The sequence below is a fragment of the Podarcis filfolensis genome (assembly GCF_964270895.1).
Source record: "Podarcis filfolensis genome assembly, chromosome: 5".
In the NCBI taxonomy this organism is placed as follows: Eukaryota; Metazoa; Chordata; class Lepidosauria; order Squamata; family Lacertidae; genus Podarcis; species Podarcis filfolensis.
In genome coordinates this window covers 10,373,364-10,392,309 of record NC_139608.1, presented here as the reverse complement: position 1 = coordinate 10,392,309, position 18,946 = coordinate 10,373,364, and the positions used below count along the sequence as shown (strand labels likewise).

At 45.5% G+C, this 18,946-nt stretch overlaps 1 protein-coding gene across 5 annotated transcripts in view; it reads right to left on the bottom strand.

The window, feature by feature from the left end:
- PEX5L (peroxisomal biogenesis factor 5 like) overlaps positions 1-18,946 on the bottom strand; it is a 168,836-nt gene that overhangs the window by 106,970 nt on the left and 42,920 nt on the right. The gene's annotated exons all lie outside the window — the stretch shown is intronic.

Genomic DNA, 18,946 nt, shown 5'->3' with positions numbered 1-18,946 from the left:
CCAGGCTAAACATACCCAACTCCCTCAACCGTTCTTCATGAGGCTTGGTTTGTAGAACCTTTATCTTCTTGGTCAACCTCCTCTGCACACGTTCAAGCTGGTCAGTATCCTTCTTAAATGGTGGCACCTAGAACTGGACACAGCAGTTCAGGTGTGGTCTGACTAAGGCAGACTAGAGTGGTACTATGACTTCCCTTGATTGGGACACTATACTTCTGTAGATACAGCCTGGATCAAATGAAATTATCAAGCATCCCTACTTGCCATAGAGGAAGAGGCTATTTATTTAGTCACAAACCTGCAGTAAGAATGATCTCATTTCCCCCTGGAAAGCTTCAGCCCCCACCACCCAGTCACTGCAGTCATTGCACCCAGTCACCCCTACATATTACTTTGTTCTTCAATCATAGAAGTGGCCTACGATATTAAGACAAGGGGCAGATGGGTGTTGGAAGAGGCATCACTTCCCATGAGGTGCACCCCTGTTGTCTCTGATCAAGGTAGTCTTTGAAGCAATACAAAGACCTGTCAAAAGCACCCATCACCAGCAGTCACCACCTTTAACCCACCTCCTTCAAGTCTCCAAGAGAGAGAGGTGGGGAATAAACAAACTAGTGTCTGCCTCCAGCTAAATAAATAACGCAGGGCAATCCAAATATTGCCCAGCTCAATACCAACAATAGGAATTGTTCCAAATGCCCCAAGCAGACCTGGGAATTTGCACGCCACCATTTCTCTTCAATGGAATGCAAAAAGGCTGTCGTCTGCCAGATTTCTTCTGTCATAGAAATAGGCTTGGGATTTCGGATGCCCATCTGAGCCGGAACCAGAACTATGGAGAATGCACATATGATGTCTGTCTGACAGTGCTGTTTATTATTATACTGAATCGGTGGGTTGTGTGTCTGTGTGTGTAGGAGGGGAAGGGCTGGAGGAACAGGCAGGCAATGCAAGTTGTCTCGCACAGCGACAGCCTCGTGTAATGTGCAGCGCTGCATTTGCTTCTTGTTGAGCCCTGACAGCAACGGGACAGCTGAGTGGCAGGTACTGCTGATCATTTTAATAAGGTCTGCCCAGTATATTTCAACTTCATCATTGAGGAGCTTTTGCTCTGCAATGCTTCCTTCTGCAGACAAGGAAAGATTGTCTGTTGCTTAGAGTGTCGGACTAGGACCTGGGAGAGACCAGGAATCAAATCCCCCACTCAGTCATGAAGCTCACCGGCTGACCTTGGGCCAGTCACTGTCTCTCAGCCTAACCTACCTCACAGGCTTGTTGTGAGGATGAAACGGGGAGATGGAGGCCATGTCACCACCTTGAGGTGTCATCTGCTCCGCAAAAGAAAAATGATACCCAAGCAGGGAACTCTTGCATGTGTTTCATTATTGCTTTGCAGGCCAGAGTGCATGGAGCAATGTCAGCTCCTGAGAAAATCATCACTAATAAACTACTTGCTGTGGGATGCAAATTGGGATATATAACAAAGTAGGTTTATTTTTATTTGGTGTTTTTTTAATGTCAACCACCAAGACCTTGTGATTTGGAGGTCCTTGCCGTATTACTTAAGAAAAAAAGTGTTTGAAAAGCAGAAATAGAAGAACATAAGTTTGGACACAAACTCTGAGGCTGAAGTAGAAAAGAAGATGAGGAGAGAGCCTTTGATAACCCTCTTTGGGTTATGTATGCATGTATTAAATTCATATGCCACCCATCATCCGTAGATCTCAGGGTGGTTCACAGTGTAAAAATACAATATAAAACCCATGAAACACACAATAAAAATAAGAACAAAGACAAACCAATAACCCCGTCTCCCATTTAAAAAGGTAGTGGATGTCAATCAGCCCAAGGCCTGGCTGAAAAGGATTGTTTTCGCCTGGCACATAAAGGTGCATATTGAAGGTGCCAAGAAAGCCTCTCTGGGGAGAGCATTCCACAAACAAGGAGCCACCACAGAAAAGGCCAGTTGTGTTGCCACCCTCTGGACCTCTCATTGAGGAGGCACACTAAGAAGGTACTCAGATGATGATCTTATGGTCTGGGTAGGTTTATATAGAGAGAGCCAGTTCCTGAGCAGCTGGTGTGGTCTTTGGTAGCTACAAAGGTATCCTTTCATCTCCGCTGCCTCAAATCCAATTTAAGCATACAGGTAAAGCATATGGAATAGTTCATGGACTATGTACGATTTCACAATGCAGGCAGAGAGGACATGAAGCCACTGTGGTGTAGTGCTTAGAGTGTTGAACTAGGACCTGGGAGAGACCAGGGATGAAATCCCCCACTCAGCCATGAAGCTCACCGGCTGACCTTGGGCCAGTCACTGTCTCTCAGGATAACCTACCTCACAGGGTGGCTGTGAGGATGAAACGGGGAGATGGAGGCCATGTACACCACCTTGAGATCTTTGGAGGAACAGGTGAGTTATAAATGCTATATATCTTATTTAAGTAAATAAATACATGTTCCCACATATCAAAACACCCCTTCCACAAAGAAATCAAGAACAAGTGGCAGGGGAATCAAGGGGGATTATGAGTATAATAAATAAAACCCTATCCCTAACATATGGACTTTCCATGTGCAGAATCTAGCTATGTTATCAGAATTAGGGAAAATCTAAATTTCAGCTGTAGGCTGCTCAGGGCAAGGACTTATATTTTCTTTACATTGCTCTATAAAGCACCCTCTGCATTCTGGGTACTACAGTAATCCCCAGCAATGTCAGTGTGGGTATGCGTAAAAGGAGACACTGGATCTATAGCAGCAAACAATCCCTATAGGGTTCTTGCCGTCTAGTGATTAATATCTTATCAGTTAACTGAAGTCTTTCAACAATGAAGGATGGTTATCAGGAAGGGAAGTAATAGAGCAAGCTAGCTGGACCACATTTTATCTATTTATTTTTAGCAATTTTAATTCTGCACACTCTAAAATAAAGAGTCATAAATGAGCTAAATCCCTGATGCTATTTGTCAAAAATAATGGCGACATCTCTCTGCGCTTTCCCCCATCTCATTTACTCTCATTAAACTGACCTCCTATATCCCAGGTGTCATCTGTTCTGCAAAAGAAAAATGATATCCAAGCAGGGAACCCTTGCATGTGTTTCATTATTGCTTTGCAGGCCATAGTGCATGGAGTAATGTCAGCTCCTGAGAAAATCAACACTAATAAACTACTTGCTGTGGGATGCAAATTGGGATTTATAACAAAGTAGGTTTATTTTTATTTAATTTTTTTAAATGTCAACCACCAAGACCTTGTGAATTGGAGGTCCTTGCCGTATTACTTAAGAAAAAAGCATTTGAAAAGCAGATATATAAGAACATAAGTAGACCCCTGCTAGATGAGGACAATGGCCCATCTAGGCCAGCATCCTGTTCTCACAGTGGCCAGCCAGATGCCTGCAAGCAGGATTCGAACACAAGAGCCCTCTGTCCTCCTGCGACCAGAAGCATTACTGTCTCTGACTGTGGAGGCACAGTATAGCCATCATGGCTAGTAGCTTTATTGGCTCGCTTTATTGGCCGAGGGAGCTGGCGTACAGCTTCCAGGTCATGTGGCCAGCATGACTAAGCCGCTTCTGGCGAACCAGAGCAGCACACGGAAATGCCGTTTACCTTCCTGCCGGAGCGGTACCTATTTATCTACTTGCACTGGCATGCTTTCGAACCGCTAGGCTGGCAGGAGCAGGGACGTGAGCAACAGGAGCTCACCCCGCCACGGGAATTCGAACCGCTGACCTTCTGATTGGCAAGCCCTAGGCTCTGTGGTTTAACCCACAGCGCCACCCGCGTCCCTTTTTGAAGAAGTACTTTCTTTCAAAAGAATACAGGAAACCAAGAGCTACATTCAGGGCTCATTCATACGTTCATTTGTGCTGCACCTAGAAAGCACAGGTCCGAGCAGTTTTCTGCTTGGTTCGCACTTTCTAGGCATGGGTCTGAGTGGTTTCCCCCTTGCCCCACTCATTTCCAAGGGAAAACCCACTCTTTAGTGACAGATCAGAACAAATGGCAATCTGGTGGAAACCAGAATTGCCATTTGCTCCGGCGTTCTCGGGCCGCGCCGACCTTAAATGACCCAAGTCCCGCCCCTGCAGCCAGCTGATTGGCTGGCCCAGGGTATGACGCGGCCCAAGGATTCCCCTAGTCACGCGGGGCCACAGCCAGCCCCGCGCGAACGATGGTGGGGCGTGAGCCCGCAACCCCCCCTCCTGATGTCGGGAGTGGCTTTGCTCCAATTGAGAGCGAAACAGCAGTTTTCCCTGGGGGAAAGCAGTGGGACAACAAGAAGTGTGGATAAGTCCTTACACTTCACTTACAGAATCCATGCCAACTCCAGGTACGGCTGCGACAGACCCCTGCCTAAAACCATGGAGAACTGCAGACAGTCAGGGTACGCCAGGGGTCACCTACATTGTGCCCACACAATAATTAAGTGGGGAGAGCTCTGTTGCAGTCTGGTCCTAAGTTCTGCTATTGGCCACAATGGAAACCGGATGCAGGACGAGATGGGCCTTTGACCTGATCCAACACTGGTAGGATGCGCCTGCAATTGTGAGCTCATTCCTAGCTTGAACAATGAAAGCCCCCTCTCTGCGGCTCTTCCAGGTGAGTCATTCTTCAAGGAACAGTATCTTTGGGCTGAGTCACATCAGGATAAGATGGGGGAAGTAAAACGCCAATCGCAGATTGCTAGATCGAACAAATGCACCGTCTGATAATGGAAACAAGCATAGCAAAATCCTTATCGCAAGAGATCTGTCACCTCAACAAACTATGTGAAGAAGCCCTTATAGTTCTCTCTATGGGACTGTGTTTCTCTTTGGGAAACAATGGCAACTTTTTCTTTTCTTTGGACCTGGGCTGAAGCACTGCTGCAGCAGACCTTGGGGTGGAAGAAGAGCTGGTGTGGCCAAGACAGCAAAAAACTGAGGACTCAGTGCATCCTAGAAGGTCAACTGACCCTTGGGAGAAGTGTCCGAGCCATCCAAAGGACGGGTGGGCACTTTATTCATGTGCAGTGCTGGCACAAACATGAATGCACGCAGTGCAGCACATCTGGCAGGGCTGCGTGAGGGAAGTGCAGTGCCTGATTTCAGAGGGGAAGGGCCATAGTACCTGCTTTGTACACAAAGGATTCAATCCTTGGCAACATTTCCAGGTAGCGCAGGGAGAGAACCCTGCCTGAAACCTTGGAGACGCATTGCCAGTCATTGAAGAGACTCCTGAGATCAATGGACCAGTGGGGCCTGACTTCCTGGGACTTCTCCCTATGCAAACTTGCAAGCTGCATCCTGCGTTGGAATCTGCAGTTCAGATTTCAAGAGTTGAGCCTTGGGCTGATGCAAGGGATCTCCGGACACACCCCTCAGACTACATGCTGTAGCTACTCATGGCAACCTACTTTACTCATTCATTCATTTATTTGATCCCATTTGTGAATCGTTTCCCATAGAAACATCCCCAAGAGAAAATTGCCTCGCACAAACATTTGAAGACTCATTAGAGAACAGTGCCTTTTACAATCACTCAAGTGTGTGTGTAGAATTCAAGATTTATTCAGAAAAGTTTCCAGTGCTCCTCACAGGGGGTTTATTCTGCCAATAACCCAGCAAGTCTCGAAATTTACTGAAGCAGAGGGAATGTCTTTACTCGAGCATTTACAGATTTAGCCTCCAGGGACGTGGCACTCTTCCACTAAATCCAAAAGTTTCCTCAGAGCAAGCGAATTGTGTTCTGGCTGTTTCTAATTGTTTGCACGGGGAAGAAATAATGAGGGTAGACATTTCAAGAATCATTTCTCCCCACCTCAACCATTTTTCTTTATAACTTAAGTGGCAACTTCCAAAGAAACGTCAAGACTTATCAGTGTTTTTGGCACGCGTCCTATCTTTAGGCTAGCCTAAATGAAAATGAAAAGAATTTGTCAGGCAAATAAGGTGCCATGACATAACACAAGGGTAGGCAATCTAAGGCCTGGGGGTCAGATCTGGCCCAATCGCCTTCTCAATCCGGCCCACGGATGGTCCGGGAATCAGCGTGTTTTTACATGAGTAGAAGTGCCCTTTTATTTAAAATGCATCTCTGGGTTATTTGTGGGGCATAGGAATTCCCCCCCCCCCAAAAAAAATATAGTCCGGCCCCCCACAAGGTCTGAGGGACAGTGGACCGGCCCCCTGCTGAAAAAGTTTGCTGACCCCTGACATAACAGAAACCAAAGGGCCTGAACACATGCCAGTTGGAGGGGACCCAATTACAAAACAACAGCTCTCACCTATTGCAGATACACTGGAATTGCGAGAAGCCTCTGAATATTCTGCTTATTCTAACAGAAGTAGGAAGCACAAAGGCTGTATGCTGCTTAGGTACTGAATATAATGATTATATCACTTCTTACACAGTGATAGGAACTGGCCGGACATCCTCAATCACTCAGTGTATTGAAACAAATCTCCACACACCCTTTCTTTCTACAGCTCAATATTCCTGGAAGACCAGGTATGGTACACAGGAATATGCATCTTGGTGATGCTAATAACAATGGCTCATGTTCAGCTCATTGCTGGATTAGTGCGGTCAAATGCAAAAGGGGCCATGGCTTCTGCACCTTTAACACTTTTGTAGGAAAGGTAATTTCTGCAGATAAGCTCTGGCTGCAGTTTCCCCTTCTGCACACTTGCTAGAGGTCCTGAAGCCTTTTTTTGTACATGTTCACCCTAGACTGGGTACCAGACTCTAGGTGATCAAAGGATAATTATTACTACCTTGTAGAGCTTCACATTCCAGGAAAAGATCCCACATACTTATGAGATTTTTCAGCATTTAGCACAGAGCTGGGCTCCCAGACCTGGGTGACTGCTGAAGTTCAAGGCTGGTCCTGACCAGTGTTGATATGTAGGATTGCCATGCATCCAGGAAAACCCAGACATGTCCTCTTTACATTTTAAAGGAAATGTTTGGGTTTTATTTTGGGGAGTGGGTTGGGGCTCGGGGCTCAGGCTTGGGCTCAAGCTGTTCTGCACGCTGCGGCCGCTGCCAGCCCAAGCTGTCCTCTTTTTTGCTCTTCAAGATATGGCAACCCTAAGATATGTTCTCTGGAATAGGTCAGGGTGGCGCTGTGGGTTAAACCACAGAGCCTAGGACTTGCCGACCAGAAGATTGGCGGTTCGAATCCCCGCGATGGGGTGAGCTCCCGTTGCTCAGTACCTGCTCCTGCCAACCTAGCAGTTTGAAAGCACTCCAAAGTGCAAGTAGATAAATAGGTACTGCTCCGGCGGGAAGGTAAACAGCGTTTCCGTGCGCTGCTCTGGTTCACCAGAAGCGGCTTAGTCATGCTGGCCACATGACCCGGAAGCTGTACGCCGGCTCCCTCGGCCAATAAAGCGAGATGAGCGCCGCAATCCCAGAGTCGGTCATGACTGGACCTAATGGTCAGGGGTCCCTTTACCTTTACCTTATAGATGAAACAGAAACCAGTCATCAGTGCTACCATTTCCTTCGTTATTGTTGGCATCCGTCTGTCTCGAGAGACAATGAAGTGTGCTTCTGGGGGTGAAATCAAACCACTGTACAACTACTCTGTGTGTGTGTGTCTGAACAATGTTGCATTTCTTTTCTTACTGAAAAGTGGAACAGTGGCTCTTCCACTCTGCAGAAAGTTGCCAGCATTAAGGAAGCAACCTGAACAAAACAATTTCTGGCAGGAAATTGTATGTGTTTTTCCTTTTGAACACATCCTGAGATAATCAAGCCATTCTGAAATGGCAGGCTCTCACCTCTCCACACGAAGCGACTAATTCCAGGACTTTAATCTCACCTGCCTGTGCAGGGAAAAGAAGAAAGGAGGCATCCCAGAGGGGAAATGACATGCCTCTACTGGTATTAGCGCTGGTGATTTACACTGGAGTTAGCAGAGTCTCCTGCAGATTATTAGCCTTTTCTCTTTTTGACCCTTGAAGTGATTCCATATAGTTGCTACCGAGAATGAAAGTAGTATTATGGGAAGAGCAGCAGATCAGCGCTAGTGCGAATGTGGAGCTAGTGCAGACAGATTTTGGAGGACAACTACATCCTCAGCAGACGTCGATGAGTCTGGGAATTCAAATAAATAATAATAATAATAATAATAATAATAATAATAATAATAATAATAATAATAATTTATTATTTATACCCCGCCCATCTGGCTGAGTTTCCCCAGCCACTCTGGGCGGCTTTCAAGAGCTTCAAAGTGTTGGGTTAAAGATGAATGGGTGTTTTGGCAGCCATCTGACACAAACCTGGTTTATGTCAGTTTCCTATAATGAAATTATTGAAGTTCTGTGCTTTTGCAAAGTTGACTCCCCTAATCATGGTGCACAGAGCTTTGCAAACAACCGATGTATCCCATCAGCTGCATGCCAGAAAACTTACCAAGGGTGGAAGGTCCAGTCTAGTTCCAATTTGTGTCAATTACACGTGTTCATTCATAAAACCGTTCCATCCCATTTCCATATAAATCTCTGATTCCGCCCCCTCCCAATCTGCAGGAAAATTTAAGATTAAATGCATATTTAAATAGTATTTTAACACAAATGACACTTTTAAATATCTATTTTGCCTCAACGTATGCATTTCTAAATATGTATTTTGGTACTTTTCTGAGCTGGGGGCGGCATCGCACAATTCGGAGCCGAGCAAATTCCAAAGTATAAGTTGCATTGCAATGCACCTACTAGTCTTGGAGCTGAAAATTAGGTTGCTTTTCTTAAAACTGCAGACCAAACAAAACCACCCTACATCTGCACTGCTAACACACAAACGCAAACAGACACGAAGTGAGATTGCACCAGGCATGGCTCACTTTCAAACTTCTTTCCAAAAGCTAGAAACTTTTCCTTTAAAGCTACTCAAGACACTGATTTCTCCACCTGATGCTGGCATTATTTGCTTGTGTGGCATGATAGCAGGAGCCAGGCACCTCTGGTCTTGGTGCATTCACCCCATTTATGCCCACCCTGAATTATTTATCCATTATTAATTTTCCACTCTGTACTGGATATGCCATATGCGGTTGTTTTCTATGGCAGCTTTGTTCTCCTTCAGCGGGAGCAGCCATGGGGAGCCTTTGAATAAAACAGCCAACTCACAGTCAGGTGCCTGTGTATCTCAAAAGAGAAATAAGACCTCTAATGTTACTGTATCATTAAACAGAGAAGACAAAAAGGGAAAAAGAACACAACAGCACTGACGGGAATTTTCACGTAATGAGAAATGGTTCTTAAAGCGTTCTCAGCGTTGAAGCCATCGTGCTATTAAAAGTTCCCGATTCCAGAAAGCTTAAGCATCTCTGCTTTCTCCGTTGCTATACATTATTTAGTACAGTGAAGGATGAAGTCACACAGTCGAGATTATGCAGAGCCCAAAGCCCTTTATCTCAGGCAGGGCACCTCTGAGCAGGTACAGAATTCTTTCTCCTAAAGGTGAAACACCCCCCCAAAAAAGGACCCAAGGACAAATTATTTCTCTCCACTTCCTTTGTGGAGGGAATGCTCTTTCATTGGTCCAGAGATGGTGCAGGATCACCATGGAGGAGCTATTCATCACTCTCAATTCACCTGCCTACATGCATAATAATAATAATAATAATAATTTATTTATACCCCGCCCATCTGGCTCAGTTTCCCCAGCCACTCTGGGTGGCTCCCAACAGAATATTAAAAACACAATAAAACATCAAACATTAAAAAAATCCCTCAACAGGGCTGCCTTCAGATAAGTTAGCAGAAGAGGACTGGGATCTGTGTTGGGATCTGTGTTTATGACTACTTTTGTTGTGTTGTAGTTGCGTTTTCTTCCTTTTATAAGCCACCTTGAGCAAATAATAATAATAATAATAATAATAATAATAATAATAATAATAATAAATTTTATTTATACCCCGCCCTTCCCGGTTCAAAAACCGGGCTCAGGGCGGCTAACAACAAATTTCAAACACTTTAAAACACTTAATTATAAAAGCAGAATAAAATACAGTATAAAAAACATGAATAACAATAAAAATCAAAAATCAATTAGAGACTCCCCAGGGCTAGCTGCCTGAATTGGTCCTACTTGGGCCAGCAAGGAGGCCAGGGGAGAATTAGCTGTGGGGTCTCAGAGCGGGTGATCTTCATAAAAGGGGAAGGGGAAGGAAGAGAAGGGAAAGAAAAGATCAGGCTGAATTCAAATTCAGATTCCTGCATTGCAGAGGGTTGGACTAGATGATCCTCACGTTCCTTTCCAACTCTACAATTCTTTATTTCTATGCACAACCCATTATTGAAGGGTAGAGCTGTGAAGCACAGAACGCATGCACCTGTGTTCATAGCAATAAAGGGGAATATCAGGCCCAGGGAGCAAAGGCAGCCTTCCATCCAGTCATATCCCCTCTTACCAGGCTACATCCCTTACTGGACCCTTTGCTTTGCAACTCCACCAAGCACTCTTGCTTGGCTAGAATGTGTCCTTGAACTCCAGTAATGACTTTTGTTTGCCTGGATGGAGGACAAAGAGGTGTTTGAGTATGTGTAGAAACTACCCTGTTGTAGAAAGGCAAAATTCACATTTCTGCTCTGCCCACCAATGGCACGTGGCCCTTGCAAAGATGCCCAGAATGGAAATGGCCCTTGAGCTGAAAAGAGGACCCTCTAATTTATAGGGCACAGCTCGCTCGGCTCAAGCCAAGACAGCAGCCTCATGTGATGCTGTAACTATTCCCCCCCCTGTTTTGTTGTTGCTGTTTAGTCGTTTAGTCGTGTCCGACTCTTCGTGACCCCATGGACCAGAGCACGCCAGGCACTCCTGTCTTCCACTACCTCCCGCACTTTGGTCAAACTCATGCTGGTAACTTCGAGAACACCATCCAACCGTCTCGTCCTCTGTCGCCCCCTTCTCCTTGTGCCCTCCATCTTTCCCAACATCAGGGTCTTTTCCAGGGAGTCTTCTCTTCTCATGAGGTGGCCAAAGTATTGGAGCCTCAGCTTCAGGATCTGTCCTTCCAGTGAGCACTCAGGGCTGATTTCCTTCAGAATGGATAGGCTTGATCTTCTTGCAGTCCATGGGACTCTCAAGAGTCTCCTCCAGCACCATAATTCAAAAGCATCAATTTTTCGGCGATCAGCCTTCTTTATGGTCCAGCTCTCACTTCCACACATCACTACTGGGAAAACCATAGCTTTTACTATACGGACCTTTGTTGGCAAGGTGATGTCTCTACTTTTAATGATCCTGTCTAGGTTTGTCGTTGCTTTTCTCCCAAGAAGCAGGCGTCTTTTAATTTCGTGGCTGCTGTCACCATCTGCAGTGATCATGGAGCCCAAGAAAGTAAAATCTCTCACTGCCTCCATTTCTTCCCCTTCTACTTGCCAGGAGGTGATGGGACCAGTGGCCATGATCTTTTTTTTTTTGATGTTGAGCTTCAGACCATATTTTGCGCTCTCCTCTTTCACCCTCAATAAAAGGTTCTTTAATTCCTCCTCACTTTCTGCCATCAAGGTTGTGTCATCTGAATATCTGAGGTTGTTGATATTCCCCCCGTTTATTATTTATTTATTTCGTAAAATTTATACACCGCTTGATTGTTAAAAACTCCTCCAAGTGGTTTTCTTCTCAAGTTGTACTATGTGGGATAACCCTTCCTGGGTTCTGTCCAGATCCTCAGGACCAATTAGTCAAGTATCCTATCAGATAAATAACTGTCTCCCAAGACCTTTATAGTGGCAAACCCAAATAAATCTGAGACACACTTTCACTAAGTGCATCAGCAGATAGCTGCCTAATGAATTGGCCTTCAGGCCTCCAAAGAAGTTATATCACATCAAGCCTACAGAGATGAAAGGCTGTAACTATTTGTGAACCATCACAGCTCAAGTGTGTTTGCATTTAGGGGAGAAATGGCTCTGCCCCCCGCCCCGGTTTTTCACCCTCAAATTCTGGAAACCACACCCAAGGGTAAAATTCAAGTTGGGCCAATTCATCCTGTCTAGGTGGCAATCCTGTTAGCAGGAGCAACGGCTGAAGGAGGTGGGTGCATTTAGCTTGGAAAAGAGGAGACTGAGAGGAGATTTGATATCTCAAGGGCTGTCACATGAAAGAGGGAACAAACTTGTTTTCTCCTGCTCTGGAAGAGTAGGACTCGAACCAATGGCTTCAAGTTACAAGAAAGGAGATTCTAACTCAACATATGGAAAACCTTTTTGACAGTAAGAGCTGTTTGACAATGGAATGATCTCCCTCGGGAAGTTAATAATAATAATAATAATAATAATAATAATAATAATAATAATTTTTATTTATACCCCGCCCTCCCCAGCCAAAGCCAGGCTCAGGGCAGCTAACACCAGTAAAATTACAGCAAAAACATAATAGGGGAAAAACCCCAATTTAAAATACAGGTTAAAATGCAATTTAAAATGCAGCCTCATTTTAAAGGTAGCCCATAGATCAAAACCATAAGGGGAGGGAAACATAAGGGTCAGACTGAGTCCAAACCAAAGGCCAGGAGGAACAGCTCTGTCTTGCAGGCCCTGGGGAAAGATGTCAAGTCCTGCAGGGCCCTAGTCTCTTGTGACAGAGCGTTCCACCAAGTCGGGGCCAGTACTGAAAAGGTCCTGGCCCTAGTTGAGACCAATCTAACCACCTTGCAGCTTGGGACCTCCAAAGTGTTGTCATTTGTGGACCTTAAGGTCCTCCGTGGGGCATACCAAGACAGGCGGTCCCATAGGTTGCAGACTCTCCTTCCTTGGAAGTTTTTAAGCAGAGGTTGGATGGCCATCTGTCATGGATGCTTTAGTTGAGATTCCTGCATTGCAGGGGGTTGGACTAGATGACCCTGGGGTCCCTTCCAATTCTACAATTCTGTGATTCTATGAAAGCCTCTCTCTCCCTACAGAGGTGTGTCAGTGAAATTATACAACCTTGCCTGCAAGTAGGCAACAAACATGAGCTCGTCTAGAGATGAAGCAGGGAGTTTAATTTATCTTCCCCGAGAAAGAATAAGCAGCTGGGAAACTGAAAACGCACAATTTGTCCTCAGAATCCAGCACACAGTAGCTGCCCTTTGGCAGCTGCTCAGTTAAGCATGACTCTGCAAAAAAAGAAGAAGGAAAAAAAACCCTTTCCAGAGAGCAAACATGTGATGTCTAAACACATGTTCTGTAAAATTCGTGACATTACAACGCCAGTGGCAAAAGTTCCCAGACCTAAGGGCAATGAATAAGAAGCAAAAAGTCTGTGTGCGGTTGAGAACCACAAGACAAAAAAGAGACTTTGAAAGCCTTCAAGATCTGCCAAATATGAAGAGGTCTCATTTGCAAGCTCCTTTCAGACTGAACTCCAGCTGCCAAACTCTTGATTTCTTTCCCTCTCTGATTTAAAATTGTCAGCCTGCTTGAAAATATTTACTTTTAGAGTCTGTAAGGGTCAGAAACAGGTGTGACATTAAACACATGGCAGCATTTGATGTGTCTCCTCCCCATTTTAACACCAAATGGCGAAGGGGACGTTAATTCTTTCTCTCCTGCCAGAGTAGGCTGAAAGTTACCTAAAGGCTTAAATTATTAGTTCAGGAGGGAAGTTTCCATTAGCTGTGCACACACCATAAATCTAAAGCACATTTAAAGCATATTTCCACACTGCTGAGAACTATAGTTTATTAAGGGTTTGAGAATTATAAATCTCTGAGAGCTAAACTACAGTTCCCATTATTCTTTTGGTGGGGAGGGGGAAGGTGCTTTGAATGTATAGCATGCATGCATGTCTGTTTGGGCCCTGAGAGTAAAAATTGCTTACCCTCAAGGGCGCCACTTCCCACTGTTCTGGGCATGCTTCCTGATTGAAGGGAAGCAAGTCCAGCACCATGACTCATGCAGAGATGCTATGGGCACCCTCCTCTGAGGATTGGCAGTTCCGTTGTGTCCATCTAGTTCAGCATCCTGTCCCCTGAGTGCCCAACCAGGTGCCAATAGAAGTACAAAGCTGGGCTTGAAGGCAACAGCACTCTGCACACCTGTAATTTCAAGCAACTGGCACCCAGAGGCACAGATTGCACAGGTGGAATGTAGCTATCATGGCTAGTAGCCATCAATAGCCTTCTCCTCCTTGAATTAGTCTAAATCCTTTGGAAAAGCCAACCAATGTCAAGGAGCTGTCCAGGAGTCAGGTCATCCACAGGGCAGGCACAGGCACACACACACACACACACACACACACAGAAAGAGAGAGAGAGAGAGAGAGAGAGAGAGAGAGAGAGAGAGAGAGAGAGAGTGTTACAGGTAGGTAGCCGTATTGGTCTGCCGTAGTCGAAACAAAATAAAAAAATTCCATCCAGTAGCACCTTAGAGACCAACTAAGTTTGTTATTGGTATGAGCTTTTGTGTGCATGTACACAAAAGCTCATACAAATAACAAACTTAGTTGGTCTCTAAGGCATAGCTATCAACTTTCAGATTTGAAAATAAGGGATCAGCAGCCTCGAAAATAAGGGATCAGCAGCCTCACCTGTCCCGGGGACAGTCTACAGGATATCTAACAATCCGGGAAAGCAGCGGGAAGCAGCGGGAAACAGCGCTGGAATAAGGGAATTTCCCGCAAAAAAAGGGAAGGTTGACAGCTATGCTCTAAGGTGCTACTGGAAGGAATTTTTTTATTTTGTTTCCACACACACACACACAGAGAGAGAGAGGGGGGGGGAGGGAGAGAGAGAAGGCACGGAATGCAATTCGCTTTTTACTAGCAGAAAACAACACAGCAGTGTCCCTGGTTCGCCTTCACCCAACAGAGGCGTTCCTGAAGCTAAGCTCTAGGCACCCCATTCCCCCTCTAGCTTTTCACTCTGGATCCCTCCCAAGCAGACAGAGGCTACGTCGAGGGGGTGGGCTCCTCCTCTGGGTCTGTCTGACACATTGCTCAGCAACATGCAGGACCCTCCTAAAGCGAGGGGTCAGAGGGGGAGGAGAGTCATCAGGATGGGGACTGTCTGCCCGTACACTGTGACTCTCAGCTTCTAATCCTGTCCTGGAGGGTTCTTCTTCTCCTAATAATAATAATAATAATAAATTTATACCCTGCCCATCTGGCTGGGCTTCCCCAGCCACTCTGGGTGGCTTCCAACAAAATATTAAAATACAGTAATGCATCAAACATCAAAAGCTTCCCTAAAGAGGGCTGCCTTCAGATGTCTTCTAACAGTCTGGTCGTTGTTTTTCTCTTTGACACCCAGTGGGAGGGCGTTCCACAGGGCGGGTGCCACTACCGAGAAGGCCCTCTGCCTGGTTCCCTGTAACTTGGCTTCTCGCAGTGAGGGAACCACCAGAAGGTCCTCGGCGCTGGACCTCAGTGGTAGAATGATGGAGGTGGAGATGCTCCTTCAGGTATACTGGGCTGAGGCCGTTTAGGGCTTTAAAGGTCAGCACCAACACTTTGAATTGTGGTCGGAAATGTAATGGGAGCCAATGTAGGTCTTTCAAGACCGGTGTTATGTGGTCTTGCCGGTCTCCCAACCACCCTTGATCACTCAAGTCTCCTGCTTCTATCAGCTCCCAGCTTGCCCCTTCTGCTGACTGCTCCTCAGTCCCACCACCAGGATCCAGGCTTGAATGTGTCATCTTTGGAGCTCCCACCACTTTGCCTCATCCAGCCGGTCCCTGACATTCAAGCCGGTGGCCATCACTGCCTCCTGTGGGAGGAAGTTCCCTGGTGCAACTTTGCCCTGTGTGAAGAAGCGCTTCCTTTTATCTGCCCTGTATCTTCCAACATCCCGCTTCATTAGATGCCCATATGTTCTAGTGTAGAAAGAGGGGTGGGGTGGGCTTTTCTCTACCCACCGTTGCCCATCCTGGCTAGTGCTGATGGGAGTCGTAGTCCGACAACATTGGGAGCGTACAACATTGGATGCCCTTAGTTTGGAGAATTTAAGGGTCCAACTCTAAAGGAACCGGGGAGCAAACCTGTGAAATTCTGTACCCACCCGAATTTTTCGGACTCCGCCCTCATCACTAATCATTGCAGTAATTCCAATGCATCACATTCATGCAACTTGTTTACAAAACATAGTCATTCAACTATATATATAACAAAAGCCTACCGGTCTGCCAATTAATGCAGAAAATAATTAAGGAACTTTCTGCTTTTAAAGGGCAGTTTGAATCCTATCTGTGAATTTAATTAAAAGAGAGGCAGCTGGGAAAACTAAGGTTAATTATATGGATGTTAATAAGTCCCTAAAATTGCATTTTGACTACCGTACAAATTGATTAACCGAGCGGGTTGGGGAGGTGTTTAAAAGTCATTTGGAATGATCGGTATGTCATGTGCCAAATACCATGAAGGTACACAATGGCTTCAAGGTCTAGAGCAGGCATAGGCAAACTCGGCCCTCCAGATGTTTTGGGACTACAACTCCCATCATCCTTGACCACTGGTCCTGTTAGCTAGGGATGATGGGAGTTATAGTCCCCAAACATCTGGAGGGCCGAGTTTGCCTATGCCTGGTTTAGATGCACGACATTGCTATATAAAAATATAGAGGCATTCACACCTGCAGGAATAGCGGTGGGATTACAGAGGGGTGGGATAAAAGATCAGGACAATTTATGCAAGGAACGACATCTCTCGATTTCTCTTGCTTGATAACGATGCACACCTTCAAGGTCGGGTGCCTTTGTGGGACAGAACACCCCGCCTGGGACATGGAGGCAAGGTGTTTTCCCAGGCTGGCACAACACCAAAAATCAGTCTCTGATAAAATACCGTGGCTAATCAGCGAACACAAGGCGGACAAATCCAAAATCACTTAAAACATGACATATACCAGAGCAGCAGCATTTAGGACGGAAGGAAAAGAGAAAGCTCGCATGTGTTGTATAATACTGTGATTTCCAAAAATAAGGTGCCATCCATTCTCTTATGTATCCTGATGGTTTTGGTTAAGAGGGAACTTTAAACAAAAGCATCCCTGGAAACAAAAGCTGCCTAGTAAGCCTAACCCAGAGAGCCATGAAATTTAAGTCTGCTGTTTCGTAAGCCCCTGGGGTTTACAAATGCATGAACGTGCTTGCATTTCTCTTCTTTCTGTGGTGTAATTATATTAGATGATAGTCCTGCGATACCTACTTTGCTTATGCTTTGCCTGGCTGCATTGTAATTACTCACAGTTTACTATCTGCATCTCCTTTGCTTTCGGCGCACTTCTTGAAAGGGTTGTTCATACATGGGCTTGCACACAATATGGACGGAGCCTGATTTCATAAATGCTGTTTATGCCACTTGTCAGAGGCTTTCAGTCCTAGAGAGAATGACCTGCAGGCCACCACAGGGAAGACTCAGAACCTGATACTGACCTTGCAGGTACTTATTGACATCTATGCAATCAAGAGTCAGTCCAGTTATCTTGCTGCTGGGTGAACTTCCCATGCCTTTACTGACACACGGACTCCCTTACACATCCAGCACTGAGGTCATAGCCACACTCTACATTTAAAGCACATGTAATACACACAGCTTCCCCAGAAATTCCTGGGAACTGTAGTTTTCCAAGGGCGCTGGGAACTGCAGCTTTGTGAGGGGTAAATGTTAAGTTGTGGGTGAACATATCAGACGACACAGTGATTCTTCAGACAGCTCTTGTTTATTCACAGGCGTGAACAGAACAGGGCTGAAGGGTTCAGCCAACCTGCTTATATAGAGCTCAACTACATGGCAACAGTAACAACTTTCTGTAACTATCCAATCACTGAACGTCACTTTCAATTCCTTATTTGCATATGCGGACCTGAGAGAAAACTATCTACAGTATCCCCCCTGCTGGCCCAGGGTGAGAACTTCAGAACATAACAGTAAACTAATATTCTTCAAAAGAAGCTGTTTACTTTAATAGTGTGTGGTATGGGTGTGACCTAAATCTCCTTCACTCCTCCCCTCACATGTCCTCTTTTTTAAAAGAAGAAGAAGCAGAAGGAGGAGGAGGAGGAGGAGGAGGAGGAGGAGAAGAAGAAGAAGAAGAAGAAGAAGAAGAAGTGCCTTACATACTGGGGCTACACACAGCTGGCTTCTTTTGGAAACTAACGCAGCTGTCCTCCTCTGAGCTCGATCCTGCAAAGAAGATCGTAAATCTGATCGAAATGGGGTGAGCATGATTCTATGGCAGCTTGAGCCCCAGTTTTCTGTCCCACTAACACAGAGCTTTCCAAACTATGCGTCATGAAACATTAGTGTGTCGGCTGCAGTGTGTAGGTGTGTCACGCAAACACTCCCCAGGCTGGAAAGGGGTCAGTTTCACCTCTGATTTGCTAGTAAAACTGAATGACTGTGTTACAAAATGATGCACGTCTAAAACGTGTGTCCCCAACAAGAACAGTTTGGAAAGCTCTGCACTAACACACGAACCACTCCTGGTTGCGACTCTTCTGTAAGCCTCCAGCTGAGAAAAAAGGCCGGATACTTCAAAACCACATGCGCTGAGGCCGCTATGAATGGCTTCAAGCGAGAGAGTTGCCCTTTAGAAAACTTCTGCCAGCAAACAGCCGAGAGAAAAGTCTTGGGTTTCAGCAGGAGGCCTCTTCTACTAACCAAGGCCGCTGCTGGCATCTGACATTTGTAGGGGCAATATCTAATATACTTTGGAATCTCACCCACAGAGAGCTGTGGCCAACAAGGGGACCTAACCTCCTAAAGGATATTCCAGGAGCCTTTTCTAAATGTTAGCTTTTTAAAAAAATGTATCAAGCTTTGTGTTTGTGTATAAATATAAGGAACAGTATGAAATCAGTATTATTATATCAGATTATTCGCTGAGAAGTAAACCTCACCCCACGTTCCATTATTTTGCCCAACTGATGCAACAGACAACCACAAATTGCTCATTTAAGAACAGGTGGTTAATCTGCGACTCTCTAGATCCAGGGTAACAAATCCTCAATTTGGGG